This window comes from Arvicanthis niloticus, chromosome 17, assembly GCF_011762505.2.
Source record: "Arvicanthis niloticus isolate mArvNil1 chromosome 17, mArvNil1.pat.X, whole genome shotgun sequence".
Classification (NCBI taxonomy): Eukaryota; Metazoa; Chordata; class Mammalia; order Rodentia; family Muridae; genus Arvicanthis; species Arvicanthis niloticus.
Genome location: NC_047674.1, coordinates 43,044,217 through 43,063,720, shown reverse-complemented (window position 1 = coordinate 43,063,720; position 19,504 = coordinate 43,044,217). Strand labels below are relative to the sequence as shown.

General features: G+C 39.5%; 1 pseudogene; it reads right to left on the bottom strand.

The window, feature by feature from the left end:
- Positions 1 to 13,690: 13,690 nt before the first annotated feature.
- On the bottom strand, positions 13,691 to 17,766 carry LOC117722260 (heterogeneous nuclear ribonucleoprotein C pseudogene; annotated as a pseudogene).
- Positions 17,767 to 19,504: the final 1,738 nt, after the last annotated feature.

Sequence of the window (19,504 nt, the reverse complement as noted above, 5' to 3'; positions counted from 1 at the left end):
ATGAACGAGACAGAATAACAATAGCTCCTACACAGTCTTAAAACCACCCAGAAAATGGCAGAAGCAGGTAGGTCCTTAAAAAAAACCCATCACATCAAATACTTTGTTTTACCCTTTGTTGACACAGATGCTAAAATTTCATTGAGTCCTCTGAACTCATAGGGATACTATATTAGGTAATAATATCAAGGACAGAACAAATAAACTCCCAGGGCCCTGGCTTGCTTCTATCATGAAATTTTTACCTATCATGTGATGAAGGATAAACAACAGTGTGTGTGTGTGTGTCTGTGTGTGTGTGTGTGTGTGTGTGTGTGTGTGAGAGAGAGAGAGAGAGAGAGAGAGAGAGAGAGAGAGAGAGAGAGCATGCACATGCATTAGAGTATTCAAAGCTAATCAAACAGGTTTAAAAACAAAAGCAAAATCAAAGGTAACTGTTCCAACATTTCTTAGGTCATCCAGGATCCAGACCTTTCACTTGGTTACTAAAACATATTCTATTTTGAGGCTCTCTGTGTAAAATTTAAATTAAAGATTAAAATGTTAATTTTAAGTTTGGCGTAGAACAACACCAATTTAATATAAGTTGGAGGCCTGCCAGAAATCTCAGCTAAAATCAAGTTATTCAGAGGCTTTACTCCAGTTTCAGGGGGATAAGGGGACAATCATTTCCTTGTCTTCTCCAGCATCCAGAAGCTGCCTATATTTGTAACTGAATAGACCTTCCCTCCATCTTCAAAGCCAGACATTGTTTTCAGTGTTCTGTATATTTCCTTCTGACTAGGCGGACAAACATTACTACAGTTCAGAAAGGATTCTGCTGAGTAAATTGCTCACACCTGGATTTCCCAGAAGAGTTACTTTCTCAAGGTCCCCAACTTTAGCCCCCTTTGTCATAATAGTGTATCCACCGGTTCTGGAAATTAGAACAGATACCCAGGTGAGAGGGAGTGAGTGCTTTCAGTGATCCACATCTTACTAAGAACAAATACACCAGAACATGACTTCAGGTCCCATCTAGACATGATCCTCTCTTCGGGAAAATGTGGTAAACACTGAACTTTGCTGAGCTCTCACTAGGCAAATATAGGTAGCACATCAGCTGGCCAAAGGTAGAAAATAGAACAGCATGATTTCATGTGGGCTCCTTCTTGCTATAAAATCGTGATCATGTTATTTTAACCTGGAAAGTCAAATATGGGATTGGGGAAATGTGTGTATATATATAGAGAGAGACAGAATTTTAACCATTTATTTCTCTGTTAAGTTTCTCGGTACTTACATACACATGGTGAAACATCTTTGTAGCCCATTATCAGGAATCTATATTATGCCTCTACTTTGCTCTCTGTTGTGTAACATTGGATATCAGGTGAACTCAGAAGTGACAGATTAGATAAATGAACTAGTTTAGTTCATAACTTTAAAATGTCCCTCAACTATGCAATCAAAAGACTGGAAGACTTTAATGGAAATGACCATAGTTTAACACACCACTGGTGGAGACTTCTGCTGTCTTCGACTGTTCTGCGGAAGCTCTGCTAAAATGCATCAGAGGCTCCGCCCAGGCTGACTGAAACAGATACAGAGACCCAAAGCCAAACATTGGATGGAGCTTGACGACTTTTATGCAAGAAGTGGGAGAAAGATTGCAGCCCCAAAGGGAATAGGACCCCCACAGGAAGACCAAGAGTCAACTAACCTGGACCCTTGAGCGCTCTCAGAGACTGAACTACCAACCGGACCTAGTCCCCCTCCCCACATATACATATATAGCAGATGTGCAGCTTGGTCTTCATGTGGGTCCCGAACGACCAGAGTCGGGGGTATCCCTAAAGCTGTTGCCTGTCTGTGAGATATGTTCTTCTAGCTGTGCCACCTTGTGTGGTATCAATGGAAAAGGAAGCTCCTAGCCCCCAAAGAGACGTGGTGTGCCAGGGTAGGGGTGGATACTTAGGATGGACCTTCACCCTCTCAGAGGATAAGGGGAGAGAGTAGGAGGAGGTATTGTGCAGGCAGTGATCAGAATGTAAAGTGAATAAATAAAAACAAATAAATAAATGAATTAAAAACAAAAAGTCAAAAAAAAACCAAAAAATGCATTGTAAAATGTTAACATTAGGTCTGAGTTGGAATTTCTTCTATTCTAGTTATCAGTTCTATATTAGATAAATTGATTAACTTTCCTATACCTTCACTGTATCATCTGTAGTAGTTAGTAATTCACAGGGCTATTGAAAATGTTAGGTGAAATAACATCCTGTTGTGGTTGTTGTTATTGTTGTTGTTACTGTTGTTGCTGCTGCTGCCACTACTGTTCTTTAATGAGACAAGCTAGATTCAACTGAAAGTGGGGAACCTCGGTTGAGAAGAATGCCTCCATTAAATTGGTCTATAGAAAGTTTGGGAGTTCTCTTGATCAATGATTGATATGAGTATATCCAATGCACTCCGGGTTGCGCTACCCTGGATAAGGTAAACCTGAGTTTCATAAAAATTCAAGTTGATCAAGCCAGGGGAGCAAGGCAGTAAGACGTATTCTACCATCATCTTTGCTTCAGTTACTGCTTCCAGGTTTCTGACCTCAGTTCATTTAGTGATGAAGTGTGACATCAGAGTTGTAAGCTGAAACAGACCCTTTCCTCTCTGAGGTGCTTTAGGTCAAGGTATTTATCACAGCAATAGAAACCTAGTGAAGACGATGCATATTAAATGGTTATAGCATTTCTGGTATAATGGCACAACCAGTATGTAAAGACAAGTGTATAGTCTATTGTGTTGCCCGTGCTTTAATAAACTGAGCAATGAACTGACGCACACGACTTCTATTCACCTGTGAATTCGTTGAGTTTGCACAGGTAAATAAGGGATAAAATAGTCAATACGCATCTTTGTCTGGGACTGCCATTCTATAGGAACAGATACAAAAAATGAGTCAAAAGCCAGGAAGTATGCCCAAATAATAATACCTCAGGTTAAGCTGAGTGCCGTGGAAGAGCAAATAAGATACTGTGACAGTGTCGTCCAATCAGTGCTATTTCACAGGACAAGGGGAGTGATATAAGGCTCAGGTGTTCACAGGACTTTATATTAGCTGGATGTAGTAGGGAGGAAGTTTAGGATGCTGAGAGAGCATCTAATTAAGGAGATAAGGGTTTAGCTCTTACTTATAAGGTGAATTGGAACCAGGAAGGTAAACAGTGAATGTTATCAAACCAAACAGGGTAGAGTATTGAGTAGTGGAGAAACAGAAATCAGGTTTGACTGTAATAGACTAAATGATGGGGAAGACGGTATGAAATATACTGACATAGGGAGCTGAAGCTCGTGTTTTCAAGATGCCAGGGCTTTGCGTAAGTCATACATTAAGAACATTCAGGGAATGCAGAGCATTCAAATCATAGTAGTCAAGGAAAACATGGTTTTGAAGACATATATCTGTGTGCCTGTGTGTGCATGCCTGTGTATGTGCATATGCCATGGTGCACGTGCCATGGTGCACATGCAGAGATTAGAGTACAACTTGAACAAACTGGAACTTTCCACTTAGGTCATGCGGGAAAGAACACATGCCATTGGGCTTGGAAGCAAGCTACTTCAGTTAGTGAGCCAATTGCCAGGCCCAAGAAAGTACATTTTGATGTCCACTTTTACTATAGCTTCAGAGAGAATTACATTTCTGTAAAGGGAGTAAGCTGATGAGTGTTTAAAGAGGAGAGTCAGACAGGGACTGGAGAGATTGTGTCGCCCTGCTTTAGGAAACCAAGCAGTGAACTGATGAACACCACTTCTATTCACCTGTGAATTCATTGAGTGTCTGTTTGCATAGGTAAATAAGGGGCAGAATAGTCAACATACATCCTTGTCTGGGACTGAGATTCTATAGGAACAGATACAAAACAATCAGTCAAGAGTCAGGAAGTATGCTTATTTACTTAATAAATAAGCCTTATTTATTTAGTAAAGTATTTTCTGAGGACCAGAGTTTGGACCCTGAAAACCTAGACTAAAACTGAACAGGTGTGGTGGCTCCTTAGGAGGGAGAGAGAATCCCCAGAGCAAGCCAGGAGAGCTGAAATTGGTGAGTTCTTGCTTCCGTGACAGACTACAATAAATAAAGAAGAAAACAATGGAAAAAAATGCCTGGTGTTAACTTTGGCCCTGGGTGAGCATAACACATACATGCACCCTAACATGTGTACACATTTGCACATGTACCACAGACATGTATACCACACACACACACACACACACACACACACACAGAGAGAGACAACATACAGAGAGAGAGAGGGAAGGAGGGAGGGAGGAAGGAAGGAAGGGAGGGAAGGAAGAGAGAGAGAGGGAGAAGGAAAGGGAGAGGGAGAGGGAGAAGGAGAAGGAGAGGGAGAGGGAGAGAGAAAAGATCAGAGAGAATCAAAGGCTACTGTGACATTCATTCCTGAGGAAAGACTGTGATGTGTAAGACTGAACAAGAGGACTGGCTTCCAGATGAAAAGGCTATATGTGCCACAGAAAAGAGAGATTTGCACTCTGTGAGGGAGGCAAGAGGAAATTCCCCCTCGAATATAAAGCTGTCTTTGTTTTTGCCTCGAGGATAAAGGTGAGTGTTGGCAATATTCATTCCATTAGAGAAAGGAATGTGTAGCTCTTGGGATGACTGGGAGAAAGAATCAGAGTCATAATGGGAGCATTTTTTGAGGAGCCCATGAGTCCTGATAACGATATGATCCGACTGTGATCAGTGTACATAGGAACAATCTGCTCAGGTATCCTTTCTTCTTTGTATCCCAATGTTGTCACTACACGCTTCCATTACATTTCTACAGCCCTATGCTATAACAATTGCATCTATAACCAAGTGCTCACCAGGATGTGAATCTCTTTAAGGGTTATCCTTAATTTGTTTAGGCAATACCTAATCAATGCCTAGCCTAAAATAGTACCCCCCCCCCGCAATTCTATCCAAACAAATATATACATATATATTTTTTCAAATATTATTTTTATTCCTGGTATTTTAACATATTGTATCTATATACAAGAAGACTTTCTCTATTAGAAAAAATCTTTTCTGGAGATAAATAGAATCTTCTCTAATATTATCCAATACATGTTCATTGCTTCCTTTATTTTGTGACTATTCAATAAATATCATTAGCGGTTTTATAAGCAACTTCAAAATTCTAGTCTAAAAACCAAAAGGAAAACGTTGGTTTTCGTATGGCCCAAGAAGGAAATATCTGGGTAGAGCGGCATATAGGGAAGGAAGGTATTGATAACCAAATGTCCCATGTGAACAAGATGATGTGCTTTTCCAGGCTAGTAAATATGGACCTTCTGGTAGAGAGGTAGTGAATGGTCTCAGAGTTCCCCAAATACATTCCTCTCAAAACTAACTTTGGAAGAGACTGCTCACAATGTGGAATCTGGGATAGAAACATGGTGAACCCCTGACTTGAAACAAAATCTCTCAAAGACTCCTGTTGAATTTCCAACTGCTACAGTCTTCCCCAGGTTTATTTCATCTCCAAGGAGCCTTTATTTTTAATGACACTTTACAAAGTGGCTGACAACTAGTGCACTGAGAGCACACATAGCTGTCCCAGCAATGTCAATGATTGATGAATGGCAAGTCCAGGCCAAGAATGCTTGCACTTTGAGGGAAGTAAAGGATCCAATAGGTGATTCCAAAGAACAGAGGTCCAATGCTGCAGTCATAGCCATGCAAACGGCCTGGCCAGCAGTAATTCTATCAGATTGGAACGAAATGTTCCATTATGTTCCTGAGGGCTCCACAGCCCTTCTGCACACTGGCTCCATGCCTGCCTGCTCATGGGTAAAGTGCACCGTTGTCGCTTCTGAAGGCTTAGTACCCAAGAAAACATATCTACCTTGCACAATGCCTTAATTGGTAGTCCTGGTTCTGTCCCTGGATCAATACCTCTCTGTATTAACTCAGGGGCTTCAGCTTTCTCTGACACATGCTGACTTTTCTTAACCAGAATAGACAATAAACACATCTCCCTAAAACCTCAACAAAAGATACTATTCTAATCGCTGTCACCTTTTCTTTAAACCAAATGTCTTAACCCCTTTCTTTATCCATGGAAAACCAAATCATATTGAATTGACTTACATTGATTCGTATCTTCATCTTCAGCATCTCATACACTTTTTCCTTTTTGGAGCGTGACTCACAGCCATTCCAACAGTTGTTTAAAATGAACTGTATCATTGTCTTCCATAGATGATCAAATTATCAGTAGCCAGCAGCTCAATGACATTCATTTCTCAGTTCATCAAACGTTTTCCCCACAGTTCGTTATTTCTTGAGAAAGCTACGTGCTTTCTGTTAATACAGATTACCTAGGATTTTTCTCACCTCAAGGTATAGATGAAGTCGTCCTTGAGATTTTCTTGTTGAAGAATGACAGTCTCCTCAAAATATTCAGAGTTACATGAAGAGCTAAGAGTAAGTCAGCCAGGCCCAAAGGGTATCTGTACCCTGTTCCTGCAAAACATGATCCACAGCAACAGTTTCCCAAACGGACATGAGTTATGATGTATCTGCTCTTTATCATTGTTATATGAACAAATAAATATATTGTGTTGACCCAGTTTGCTTTCAGTGCTATGATATACTTGATGACCAAAAGCAACCGTGGAAGCAAAGAGGGATTACTTGGTTTACAAACTCTGCTTCACAGTCTATCCCTGAGGGAAGTCAGGGCATGAAATCAAGCAGGAATCTGGAGGCAAGAACTGATGCAGAGGCCACAGAGGAATGATGACTATGGCTTGCCCAGTTGCTTTCTTATAAACCTCAGGACACCTTGCCTGCCCAACGTTGATACCAACCATAGAGTGCTGGGCCCACCTTCATCAACCAACATCCGAGAAAATGCCCCAAATACATGCCTACATGTCAGTCTCAATTTAGGCTCCCTTTTCTCAGATGAACTTAGATTGCATTATGTTGACAAAAAACTAACCAGCATGGATATATATATCATATATTTGTTATATATATTATATATAATAGATTATATATGTTACATATTTTCACTAAACAAAGGGAAAATTAGGAAAAAGAACTAAAGGGTCCATGTTAAGAAACAGAACAAGCTGGAGCCTTAAGTCTATATGTGATGTCCACGCACATATCAGGTGTCACGACAGTGAAGATTTTATGTTTGCTGTATCCTTAGTTTAAAAACAGTTTTTGTTATCTGCTACATGTAGCATATTACTAAATAACATATTCTTTAGCTTTAGTTATTTATAAACTCAATAGAGTCTATATACTTTTAAAGTCCCATTTTTGGTCTTAAAATACCACCACATTGTAACTCACAACTTACCATGTACACTATTGGTTATTCCATGGCAGGTAGAAATTTAGCATATTTTTCTTAATTTTTCACTTTGTTTAGAACTTAAGGAAAAACCCAGAGCTTTGTGCATGCTAGACAGGCAGTCTACCACCAATTTACATTCTCAGCCTAAATTTAGGTTCTTAGGCAAGGTTTTGCTCTGATAAATGCTGCCTTTGAGAGTGTTGTACTTCTTTCAGATGAGACTGGGTACATTCAGGGAGGTGTGGCCATAGATATGCTGTTCTTATTTCAGAGCACAAAGATCGGATCATTTATTTAGGGTATTTAGTTCAAAATGAAATCTATAGAGTAAAAACACATGCCCATGTTTAATGTTTTAATAAAGAAACCAAGTGACCAAAGGCTGAGACCTGTGGAACCAGGAGTCAAAATAAACCTTTTCCCTCTCAAATGGTATTTCAGGAATTTGTCAGCATTATTTAGAAATAATGACAAGCATGCCACACATAATTACTAATTATGTTTTCTGAAATGTGGAGTGCAAGTAATCAATGACATCATTTAAACCGAGTGATGGTAAATATTCTCAACAAGCTTTAATGTGTTAACTCTGGGCTCATTTGATTTTTATTCATAGACTAATATTAGCTATAAACAGGGTTCTTTTACTTTCTGCTTCTTATTCCTTTATATTTTTCCCCTTTCCTGACTTACTTTACTAGCCAGCATGTAAATTCAATGCTGGATAAAAGTAGTTATAGGGCTATTTTATTATTTCTAACCTAAAGTAGAATAAGGTGACTTATTAATGTGACATGTCTTGAGATGTACTTATAAGCACAACTCACAGAATCACAGAAAGTCTTGAGTGCACAAACTATAATTGTAAATTAAAAGATACTAAAATGTCCCTTCAATTACTGAAATGACATGAACATCTTTGAATAAGGTTGAAACCTTATTCATGGTTATGAGAACAAACATTTTTAAGTGTCTTTATCAACCAGACTTGTGCAATATTTGAAAAGTACAACCAAGTTATTTATGGCGAGGACAGTGGGAAGCATGAACGACTGCTTTTGGCTGCTTAGAGTACAGAGCTGCCTGATTTATTTTTGTAGAGAAAGTGAAGACACCTGCACTTTTCTTCCTATCAGTTTGTGTCTGAAGTGGACATTTGAGGGTTCTTGGGGTCTTGTTCAAAGGAATGAAGAAACACATACAAATAGCAAACTCGCAAGAGACTTTGTGCAGAGGAAATGTAAAAGTGCCAGTAGGGAATCAAACTCAGTAAGAGCACTGTAGAGAAAGAATTTGTATGTAGCTCAAATCACTGAGGGCATAGGTGGCTAAGCCATTCTTAGGCTCGCCTACCTCCTTTCTATTTGTCAATATTTGTCTCTTGATCCTTCTACACTGCATTTTAAAGTATATCCTTGAAATAACATCTCCATCAACACTAAAATATAGTTATTATATATTATGTGTAAATACACACACATACAAACATGTACTACCATTTGAAATAAAAATTGCTAATAATAATCTTAATGCCTGTGTGTGTGTGTGTGTGTGTGTGTGTGTAAATAAGTTATATAATGACTACAGAGTAGTGTTTCATAAGTTATAAAAAATGGAATGGCGTCTATGAATGAATGGTAGATTTTTGTGTCTATATTGTGAAATAAAGCTACAGAGTATAGAACATAAGCCATTGTATGCTGAGTTTTGTGTTTGAATGGAAAGGTGCTTGCTCATTCATTAGAACCTTGCAGTGAAGCAGAGACTAGTGGTATTTATGTGACAGACTGGTAATGACTCTCTGGATTAGTTCACATCCTAACTCCCACACCCTTGAAATGGTATCTTATTTGGAAAAAGGTTCATTGCAGATGTGATTAGGAATCTTGAAATAAGATGATGATCCTGAATTATCTGGGTAGGTCCTACATAGTGCTAAAGGTCCTAAGAATGGAGAAGAGATGAAAGGAAGAAAGAGAGAGAGAAAGAAAGGAAAAAATGAAAGAAAGAAGGAAGGAAGGAAGGAAGGAAGGAAAGAAAGAAAGAAAGAAAGAAAGAAAGAAAGAAAGAAAGAAAGAGAGAAAGAGAGGGAGGGAGGGAGGGAGGGAGGGAGGGAGGGAGGGAGGGAGGGAGGAAGAAGGGAGGGAGGGAGGGAGGGAGGGAGGGAGGGAGGGAGGAAGAAGGGAGGGAGGGAGGGAGGGATGAATAAAGAAAGAAAGAAAGAAAGAAAGAAAGAAAGAAAGAAAGAGAAAGAAATCAAACAGGATGAAAGAAAACACTGAATGAAAAGTCACAGTTAAAATGAACCTAGTGCTAAGACAAGCAAGTAATGCTACCTACATCATTTAAAAAGTGGAACAAAAGAGATGACCAATCTCACTTTTGGAACATGTATTTGGAAACATATTCAAAGCTAAGAACAGACACAGAAGCCTAACTTTACATTGTCCTTTCCTAGTGTACTTGATATTTCATGGAGATAGACAGAGGCAATCCTGAGAATAATTACTCATAAGGGTGTGGTTTGAATGAGAAAAGTCTCCCACAAGTTCACACATTTAAATGTTTGGTCCCCTTTTGGTGGGGCTGTTTGAAAAATCAAGGAACCTCTAGAAGTCCGACCCCTGTTCTAAGAACCTCAGTAGGCTTTAAGAGTTTATAGTTTGCTCCAATTTCAGTTCATTCTCTCCCTGCTGGCTTCCTGTGTGATAAAATGTAATTCATCTTGCCACCTGCTGTCATGATTTCCTGACCTGAGGAACTCCCACTGCAAACTTGTGAGCCCAAATAAGCTTCTGTGTGTTGTCTTGACTGTGGTACTTTCTCCCAGCAATGAAAAGTAATTGATATAGTGAGAATTGAGAAATGAATGCATATAGATAGTGAGATTTCTTTTTGTCAGAGATAATGGATCACAAAGAGAAGAGGGCTTGAGTAAATTCTGAGTCAGATTAGAACCAAAGGTATCTGGATAAATGATGGTATTTATATATTTCTAATACAGATCTGTAAATAGTTATGTGGAACTATATGCCCATTAATATTTATATGAGCAGCTACACTTCTTAACTCAGTTCATTAATAGACCTAAAAGCAATAATATTTCAGTGGCAAAATGAATACAATTACTAGCCAGATCTCCATTCCTATGTATCATTCCCTTTAAAAAATAACGGAGCTTATATAAAGTAGTGGGTTTCAGTGTAGATCTCCCATTCTTGTTTGTTGCCAAATAAAAAACCTAGTGTAAGATGTGAGCTACTGTTCCATGAGTTGTAGGCCAGAAGCGCCCCAGAGAACCCCAAAACAACATATGCTATTGTTATTGTTCTTGGTGGCCTATGAAAACGTGATGGTAATATCCCATTGCTGAAAATACTGCACACTTTGCTCTCAGGACATAGAGATATCAATCTGTATTAACCAGGAAGCTTCTTCTGTGCTGCCTATAGCTTATACAGTTCTGAAAGGTGCTATATAAGTTCCTAAGAGGGAAAACGCATCAATAGTCTTCACCAACTGTGAATCCATGAACTGCCATAGTGACGAATACATGGTAAATCTGCCCAAAGATGCGAAGAATGGCACAAGTGTTATGGAGGCAATCAGCAGTGTTCTGCTTAGATTCAAGGCTCTCCTCACAGGAAGAAATGTGCGTGTGCTGTGAGAGATTCACCCATGAACCTGTAATTAGGAAACTGACAGACCTGAGAAATGAACCTACTTGATTATTGTCTCAAATGAATATGTTATGAAATTGCCTTCTGGTTGTGTATATATAAACCTGAAGATTAGCGCAACTCTCAGACCTCATACAAGAAGTCTCTTTGTGTAGTGGATCATAGTTAATGCAGAAAATTACAATTGGTCACACAGCAGGAAATAGGTGGCTGTGGAGCACTCAGCTGCAAACAAGACATCTACATCACACTGCCTCCCAAGGCTCAGCGGCCATCAAGTTTGAAGGAATGGAAAGATCACAAGGCCTAGAAGTCAGAGAAGACAGGGGTGAACAGAAGATTCTGGATGTGATAGGACTACTACTGTATTCACGATCTCACAGCAGTTGAGGTTTCATGAACCAGACCTGCAGAAGATCAAGACAATCAACATTCTAGGCTGGATTTTAAAGAAGTTAAGGAGCCCCCACCTCTGACTGGGGAGCTATTTACAATTGGTGGCTTCAGAGGGAAGAGGAGTCAGGATGGTTTATTTTTTAGATGGACGACCAAGCTCCAATGACTGACCCCACACTCAAAAGTATAGCACAGATTTGAGTCAATATGTTAATTATAAAAATAAATAAATAAAAAGAGGACACATACTTAGAAAGCAGTTGGAGATATTGAAATATAGTCCTCACCTCTTGTCAAGGAAACTCTTCTTTCCAAGAGAAAGAGGCCATGACAGAAAACCACAGCCAATCAAACTGTAGTATGGAGCCCCATTCCAACAGGCACATCTACAATACAACTCCCTCAGCTAATGCTCAAGGATCATTCCAGAAGAGGGAACAGAACAACTGGAATAACCAAAGGATCAGGAAGTGGCTGTGAGCTTATGTCTGCTAAGAATGTCAGAAGCTACGCACATCAAGTTCCACCAGCATGATTACCTAAACACGAGCTGGGCAAGAACAGCAGCAACAGACATGCTGAATTGCCCAAAGAAGGATGACCAGACCTCAACCCTGAAGAAAGTACGACAGGCAACTAAGAAATTCTGAGAGCAGAAGAAATTGTCTTCCTCAGGGAAGACCACACCAGTTGGTCAACCCTAAAAACATGTGTACAACTAGCATTATAGGGACTGGGCAGTTTGTATTTATGTATTTAAGAATATACATATACACATACACATCATATACATATACGTATATGTATTTAACAAAAAAATGTGCAAAGAAAAGGCCATAAATTTGAAAGAGAACAAGGATGGATATCAAGTATGTGAGAGATTTTAGAGTAAAAACGGGAAAATAAAAATGGTCTATCTATATTATAATTTAAAACAACAACACCAAAACCAACCAAACAAACAAACAAACAAAAAACAGAGGGAAATTTGGTTATAATAAACTGCCTACAATGGTATTTTTTTTATGAAGTTACAGTAGTAACAGCATTGATAGCCAGAGTAACATAAGTCTGCATCTCTTCCCTGTTTACTCTGTGCTCACATACTCTGTCCCACTCACAGTGGACTTTTAATTATTAATAATATCCTCAGATATGTTTTGATTTTATATTTCATATGAGGTAAGTAAAACACGATTTAAAGTTGAGTGTTGAGCCCTAAGAAAATGCTCTTAAGCAACCCCCCTGCAATTTGCCCAAGAATCAAACCATCATATAACAAATAAAATTTATTTTCTGTGTCTTTGGCATTGAGTGTCAAAACCAAAAGAATATTCTCTCCACAGTCGAAAAAATGAAACAAAAATACAAAATATATGGGAAGTACTAATTGACCTTTATGGGCGAAGGAGGAGGAAGAAGAAGAAGAGGAGAAGGAGGAGAGGAAGAAGAGGAGGAAGAGGACAAAGTTGGTGAGTTCAGAAACAAGGTTGTGTTGCAGACAAATTAGGAATGCAAGGTATATATTAAACCATGTCATGTGAAATTCTCAAGAAACTAATAGAAAAAAATTAAAAATAAAATTGTTCACCTTGGTCAAGTTGGCTTTTCCCATAAACATAGGGATGGTTCTACAGGAGAGATGGTTTAAGAGCAGTGACTAATCCTCCAGAGGACCTGGGTTTGATTCTCAGCATCCATCAGTCAGCTAGCAAAGGCTTGTGCCTCCAATTCTAGAGGATGAGTCTTAGTCTTCTCACTTACACAAGCACTGCATGCAAGTGGTGCACAGACATAGTTGCAGGCAAAACACCCATACATACAAAATAAAAATGAGTAAATGCATTTAAACCTGTTTTATGAGGTCATGAAGAATAAATACAGGGGGTATATGTGCGTGTGGGTGGGAGGATAGATAATATTGGCTCTTGGCAGACAAACTACCTTTAATAGAAAAAAAAATTCCCACATCCCTAAGTGTGGTAACGAGATAACTCAACTAAAAAACACATCTTTTTATTGTTCAGGCAAAGAGGTATCAAAAGCAAAACTTACAGGGTAAGACTTAAGGAAGCTACTAAGGAGCATCAAAGGAAGGGAAAATGGAGCTAGGCATAGGGCAATTATGAATTAACACAGGCAGGAAACTAAGGATGGAGAACAGTGAGCAGGGCTGCAGATCCTCGGGGAGAGGATCTGATGTTACTTTGATCTCTCCGAAGCGCCTAGGTAATAAATAATGAGATAAGACTTCTAAGTCCACCCACAATGTGCTTGACAGTCATCCTCCCCATTGGTGCTGTCTCTGTCATCAACTTCCTCGGCCTCTTTTTCATCCATCCTTGATCAACTCCAGCTGGTCACTCCCCACCCCACCTCTGATCTTCATTATCGTCACCATCCAGCAGGTCACCCTCCTCAGCAGAGTCATCTGCACCTGCCTCAGACTCCATCTTCACATCAGTCTCATCTTTCTTCACAGAGGCGCAGCCCTGCTCTTCTCCAGGCTTTTCATTCTTTGCCTCTGCCTGTTTGCTTTGTTTCTTTTCAATTCCCCCACCCCCAGGCTTTCCAGCAGAGAATCCCCTTTTTGTATTTTCTGAGTCAGCTCCTTCTTAATAGCCTGAAGGTCATCACCTTTCATCTTTCCAGACTTGGAAGAAGATCCCCATTGTGCACTCTTCAAATTGAATCCACAATGCCCTTTTGTCAGGTTTGCCCTTTTGTCAGGTGGGTCTCGACACCTGCTGGCATTTGCAAGGTACCATGGTTCAAGCAATTGGAGGAGGAAAAGGAAGAGAAGGAGAAGGAAGAGAAAGAAAAAGAGGAAGAGGAGGAAGATGTGCTGGGTAACTGTGCATCCTGTCATAATTATCCCGTTGAAAGTCATACACCAAGTCAAACTGAGGAACCATAACATCTCTGCTACAGATCATTTTCACACCTGCTTTCCCTCTGTTGACTTCTGGCTCTACAACCAGGTTAATATCTAAAACCTGGCCAGCAATCATTCTGCCGCTTCAGCAGCTCGGGCGTTTCTTTCATTAGCATATTGATCATATGCACAAAGCAATCCACAATTTTCCCATACTTTGAAGAGATGGCTTCCACATCAGACTTCTTGACCACCAGAGTGTTGAGATTCTCAATGAATACTAGGAAATTCATGGATGGATGATCTGTCTTGTTGGTAACATTTGGTAGCCATCTCCTTTGAGTTTAAGGTTTCTCACAAAGATAGAAATGAAAAAAAAAAAAAAAAGGCGGAAAAATTTTCAAAAGAAGAAGAGAGAGAAGAGGCGCCTCTCCTACTGTGGGTCTACGCTGAGATGCCAGAGCTACCGCAGCAAAGAACTAGAGGACCATTCTCTCTCAATCCCTTCACCAAAGTAACTCAATTTTTAAAGTATCCAACTAAAATTTAGAACACCTTGAAAATGAGTTACCAAAATAAAAGTAATATTGATGTTGCTGACTGAAAAAGCATCAGATTGTCTGGGATTGTGAGATGTATCCCTATTACTTCCTGAGTTGCCTGAACTAAGTCTTGTATCTTCTCAGGAAAAAGAACCATCATCTTTCCATTCTGTTTTGTGATGGTCTAGAGTCACAGCTAATTACTACCCAGTCACACTGCTAATGCAAATGCTGGCTCTCAGTTACCTGCATGCTTCTCCTTATTGTTGTATTTACTCAGACAGAAAATACCAAATCCCATTGACTATACTGTCAACCCAGATGTAATCAATGACCTACTCCTTTTCTTCCCACACCAGGGGAGAGGTGGCATCTCTCCTGTTCCCATTGCCCTCCCTAAAGTACTGGTCATCCTTTATTGTTGGCAAATATAAACACTTGGCTTAACTAGCCTGCCAGGCAGGCACCCTGGGAACAAGGGAAGTTCTCAGAATTAATGAACAGATGATGTCGTTTCTTGGGAATAGAAATCAACTTGCAAATATTTGTTGGAAGCGTAAGAGGACCCAAACATTAACTTCATAAAGGAATGTATATTTTAATTTTAAAACTAGAAATTATAAGTAATTCATTTTAAAAGTATTATAAAAGGTATGTTGGTTTTACATGAACACCTTAGCATATTAATAGGAAAACATTATTTTTTAGGTTATTGGATCAATTGTAAACAAGAATGCCTTGACATATTTATTTTCCATGCAGGCATACAACTAAAAGAAAATACTATATCCTTACTAGGCTCAATTCCTCATGAGAAACTCTAATCCAGAGTTTCTTTAGTTTCAGCATCTCGACCTGTACTTTCAGCATCTTTAGATTTCTCAACACTGCTAATCTGAACTTTCTGACTTAATTGGATCTGCTTGGTCTCAAGTTACTGTCTAACTTGTAACTATACTTTCATTGCGTCAATTTCTGCATCCAAATCTATCACCTGTGGTAAAGGAGCACCAAGGAGACAGCATGTGATTAAGAAATATACAAGAATGTTTCCTTCATCATGTTTCTTTAGAAGGCAGTTGTAGCCTGGCAGCCACCCTGAGCCTGGGTTTTGCCTGGAATAGGGAATAGGTGTGGGACCAGGTTACTAGATTAGATGCCATAAAGAATTGCTGTGTAACACAAAAGTCAAGTGAGATGCTTCCCTGATCAGAAAGGTTCATACACAGGTGTAATTTACTGGAGACAAAAAGCTACCACTTTTCTATGGGCTGGAACATTTTAGTCTATGTGCTGAGATGCGCGATTTCTGGGGAATTTTTCTCATAAAGGGTAACACATGCTTCATTTCTCTCCATCCAAGCCACCAAGACAGACACTTAGACTGATAAATTTTCACTCTCAGAACCTGTTAGTAACTGTGGTGGTGTGAGATAATTGTTCCTAACATCCATGGTCTCCTCCCTCTGCTGTTTCAAAATAGCTTCTGGCAGAGACAAATCTGATTTAGAACAGGCCAAACTCCTCTGTTGTCGTTTAGATCCAGAATGACAAATACAGTTGATATCCTAGTCATCACACGTTGATTGGTTGTCATTGCCTAAAGTCCTCAGTGCAGAATAATTCTCAGGGCTTAGCAGGCTCAGTGGCCTGGCTGATGACTTTAGCATGGTATGAAGTGAGGGCAGGAGACATTACCTCTAGACGTTAACAAACCAGCCTGGTTTTGTGGAAATTTTGCTTGGCATCAATTTTCTTTTTACCATATTTTATTTTTAAAAAGCCATTAGTAACATTATATGTATAAATTCATCATTTAATTATTTTCTCATTATTTCATGAGTAGCTATTTTGAGACAGTTGTTGACCTAAGTGCTAACAAAATGTGGGTGATATTAAAAGACATAAAAGGTCATATAATCAGTCTATGTTACAACCGAAGATAACTCTGAGGGAGGAGAGGAATAAGAGTGTATGTTAAAATGAAACATCTGTTTATTAACTTAATGTGCTTGGACAAATTACTTACCCTGTTGGAGCCTTTATAAAATGTGGTTTAGAGACATCAATAAAATGTTCACAAAAATCAGCAGACGGAAATACTTAATACATGTACAGGTTACAGTTTCATTTTTATAGCAGCAAATATTTTTATGGACTGTAGCATGCTCATTGACATATCCTATTTGGTAGTCAGACACATGAAGTGTTATATTCCTTACTGTGGGTATATGTAGATATTATACTTTTTCTGTTGCACATAAATGTTCTATGTGCAGGAAGACACAGATATTTTACAAAATTCAGGGAAAAAATATAATCACTAAGAAAAAGGAAGATTAATCAAACCTGATCATTTCAGAAAACAGGTGAAGACAGGTTCCAAGATTGGATTATAATAACCCTCAAGAGAAGGAAGAACTTTATGATCTCAGTAACCTCTTCTTTCCTGGAGACCCGAATTTTGCTTGACTCTAGGCATACACCAGTAAGGAAGAATAAACCAAGACAGAGCCTGGAGAGATGGCTCAAGCATTTAAGAGCATTTGTTGTTCTTCCAAAGAACAAGGATTCTGTTTGTAACACCCACATTGGCTGGCTCTAAATTACCTGTAACTCTAGCTACAGAGAATTACCTCTTTCGGCGCACTTACATGTACACTTGGGCACACGCACATATCCATAAAATAAAAATAAATCAAGATGGAATATGTACTCTTAGGACTTGTTCAGCGTGAAGGCACAACAGGAAACTGCTCAAGGGGAAGCCAACGGAACAGGCAAGTCAGACCTTCCTGAGAGCCCTGGGGAGACTTGGCCGAGTGCTTTGGAGGCAGATCATAGGTTCCGATTCCAACTCTGCTAATAACTACTTGCGAAACCTTGGGGAGGTTATTAATCTCTCTGAACATCCGCTTCTAGAGCTCAAGCTCAATAGAAAAAAAAGAGGGAAACACAGTAATACCTTAACATTATATGAACAAATGAAATGACACAGCTCAAGTTCAAAGGATAGTGCTTAAGTGTAAGTACTGGGTGCATAACAATGAGCTACTGTTAATAACGGTGTGCTTATTAATAACATTAAAGCCTTCTACCGAAATGGGAGTAAGAGAAACCCCACGTTCCAGTCACCAATTAATATAAAAATAAGTATTGACGCTTTCAGTTTCTAGTACGAGTACATCTATGTAAATCTGACTTAATTGATGATGACATTTAATTAGCTACCATCCAATAAGAAGACTGGTAGTGAAGGTTTGCAAGCTTGTGGCCTGAGGTCACTAATACCACCAAGCACCATGGTTCCCATCATTCTCTGCCTTCTTCAGCCTATTGATTTTTGTGTTATCTTTCTGATCACAAGATGGCCACCACCACAAACAAACATGATGCCCGACAGAGGGAAAGGGCGTTTTTCATTGCTGTCCAGTAAACAGCTTGCCATTCTACTTTAAAATACAAATTTTGGCCAAGAGAATGAATGGAGGATGTCTGCTGGGCAGGCAGGTAACAACGTTTATCGTACTCTTATGACTTTAAAATGTCATGGGTTGCATTTTCAAAGGCTAATGAAGTAACTACCTGTAACAAGATGGAAGTGTATGAATATTTAGACACAAAGACCACAAGAGAGGTGGTTGAAAAATAGACAGATGCACTGTCAGACCTTTGGGCAAGCTTTTCACAGTGAATTTTAATCGTAATTGTGTGCATAAAACATAAATTTATTTTCAGATATGCAAATGAAGCACCTGGAATAACGGAAAATAATGTAGCTAAGGTTTCATGTCCTGTCTCTCCCAGGCTTATGTATTATTTGAATAATCACAAGTCACTTAAGCTCAACTTACCCTAAAACTTGCTCTAAAAAACCACTCCTCCCACCCCATTTTTACTGCCTCCTTACACAGCACACTTTAGTAAGAGCTGATTCAATTCTCCACGCTTCTGCAACACTGGTGTTTCTTGAGCAGTTTTTCAAAAAGTCCCTCATGCCCTCCACACCACTGATCATAGCACTCACTCAGTCTGACACAGCACAGCTCCTCTTAGGAACAGGTTCTCACCTCCCAGCACACTGACTGTTCCTGCGGGTCCTTCCTAGAGGCTCCTCCCACAACTTTAGATTGTAATGTTAAAAGTGCCTCCTTAGGATACCGGATGAGTTTCTCAGACTGCATAGATTTAACCACGAGCGAAGTATCTCACTGGTAAATTCAGGCCTGTTACTTTAAACATCATCTTTAATGTCAAGTGTTCCCTTTGTCTCCGCTCCAGACCTTTCTGAACTCTACATGACCCCGGCATCTTAAAACTCCCAGTGGCTCTTCTGCAATCGCATCAGCACCACCGTGGCTCGTGATCCCCAGATTAGTATTTATTTTACCCAGTGACTTGAGTGCAAAGCTTTGAAATTATGTTTAGTTCCTCTCTCCATCTACTTCCCCTTTGTGAAACAATTGGCCAATTCTTGTGTGCTGTTTTCAAAACCTGCCTTGCCAAGAATCGCTTAGCATCATTATGACGTCACTCCGCCCCAAACTACCATCTAGCATTTGGTTCGTTACTCCCATGAGTCCACCTACTTCCACCTTTCCCCTACAGTCCCTTCTCCATACAAGATCCAAGGGACTCCATCTAAAATAT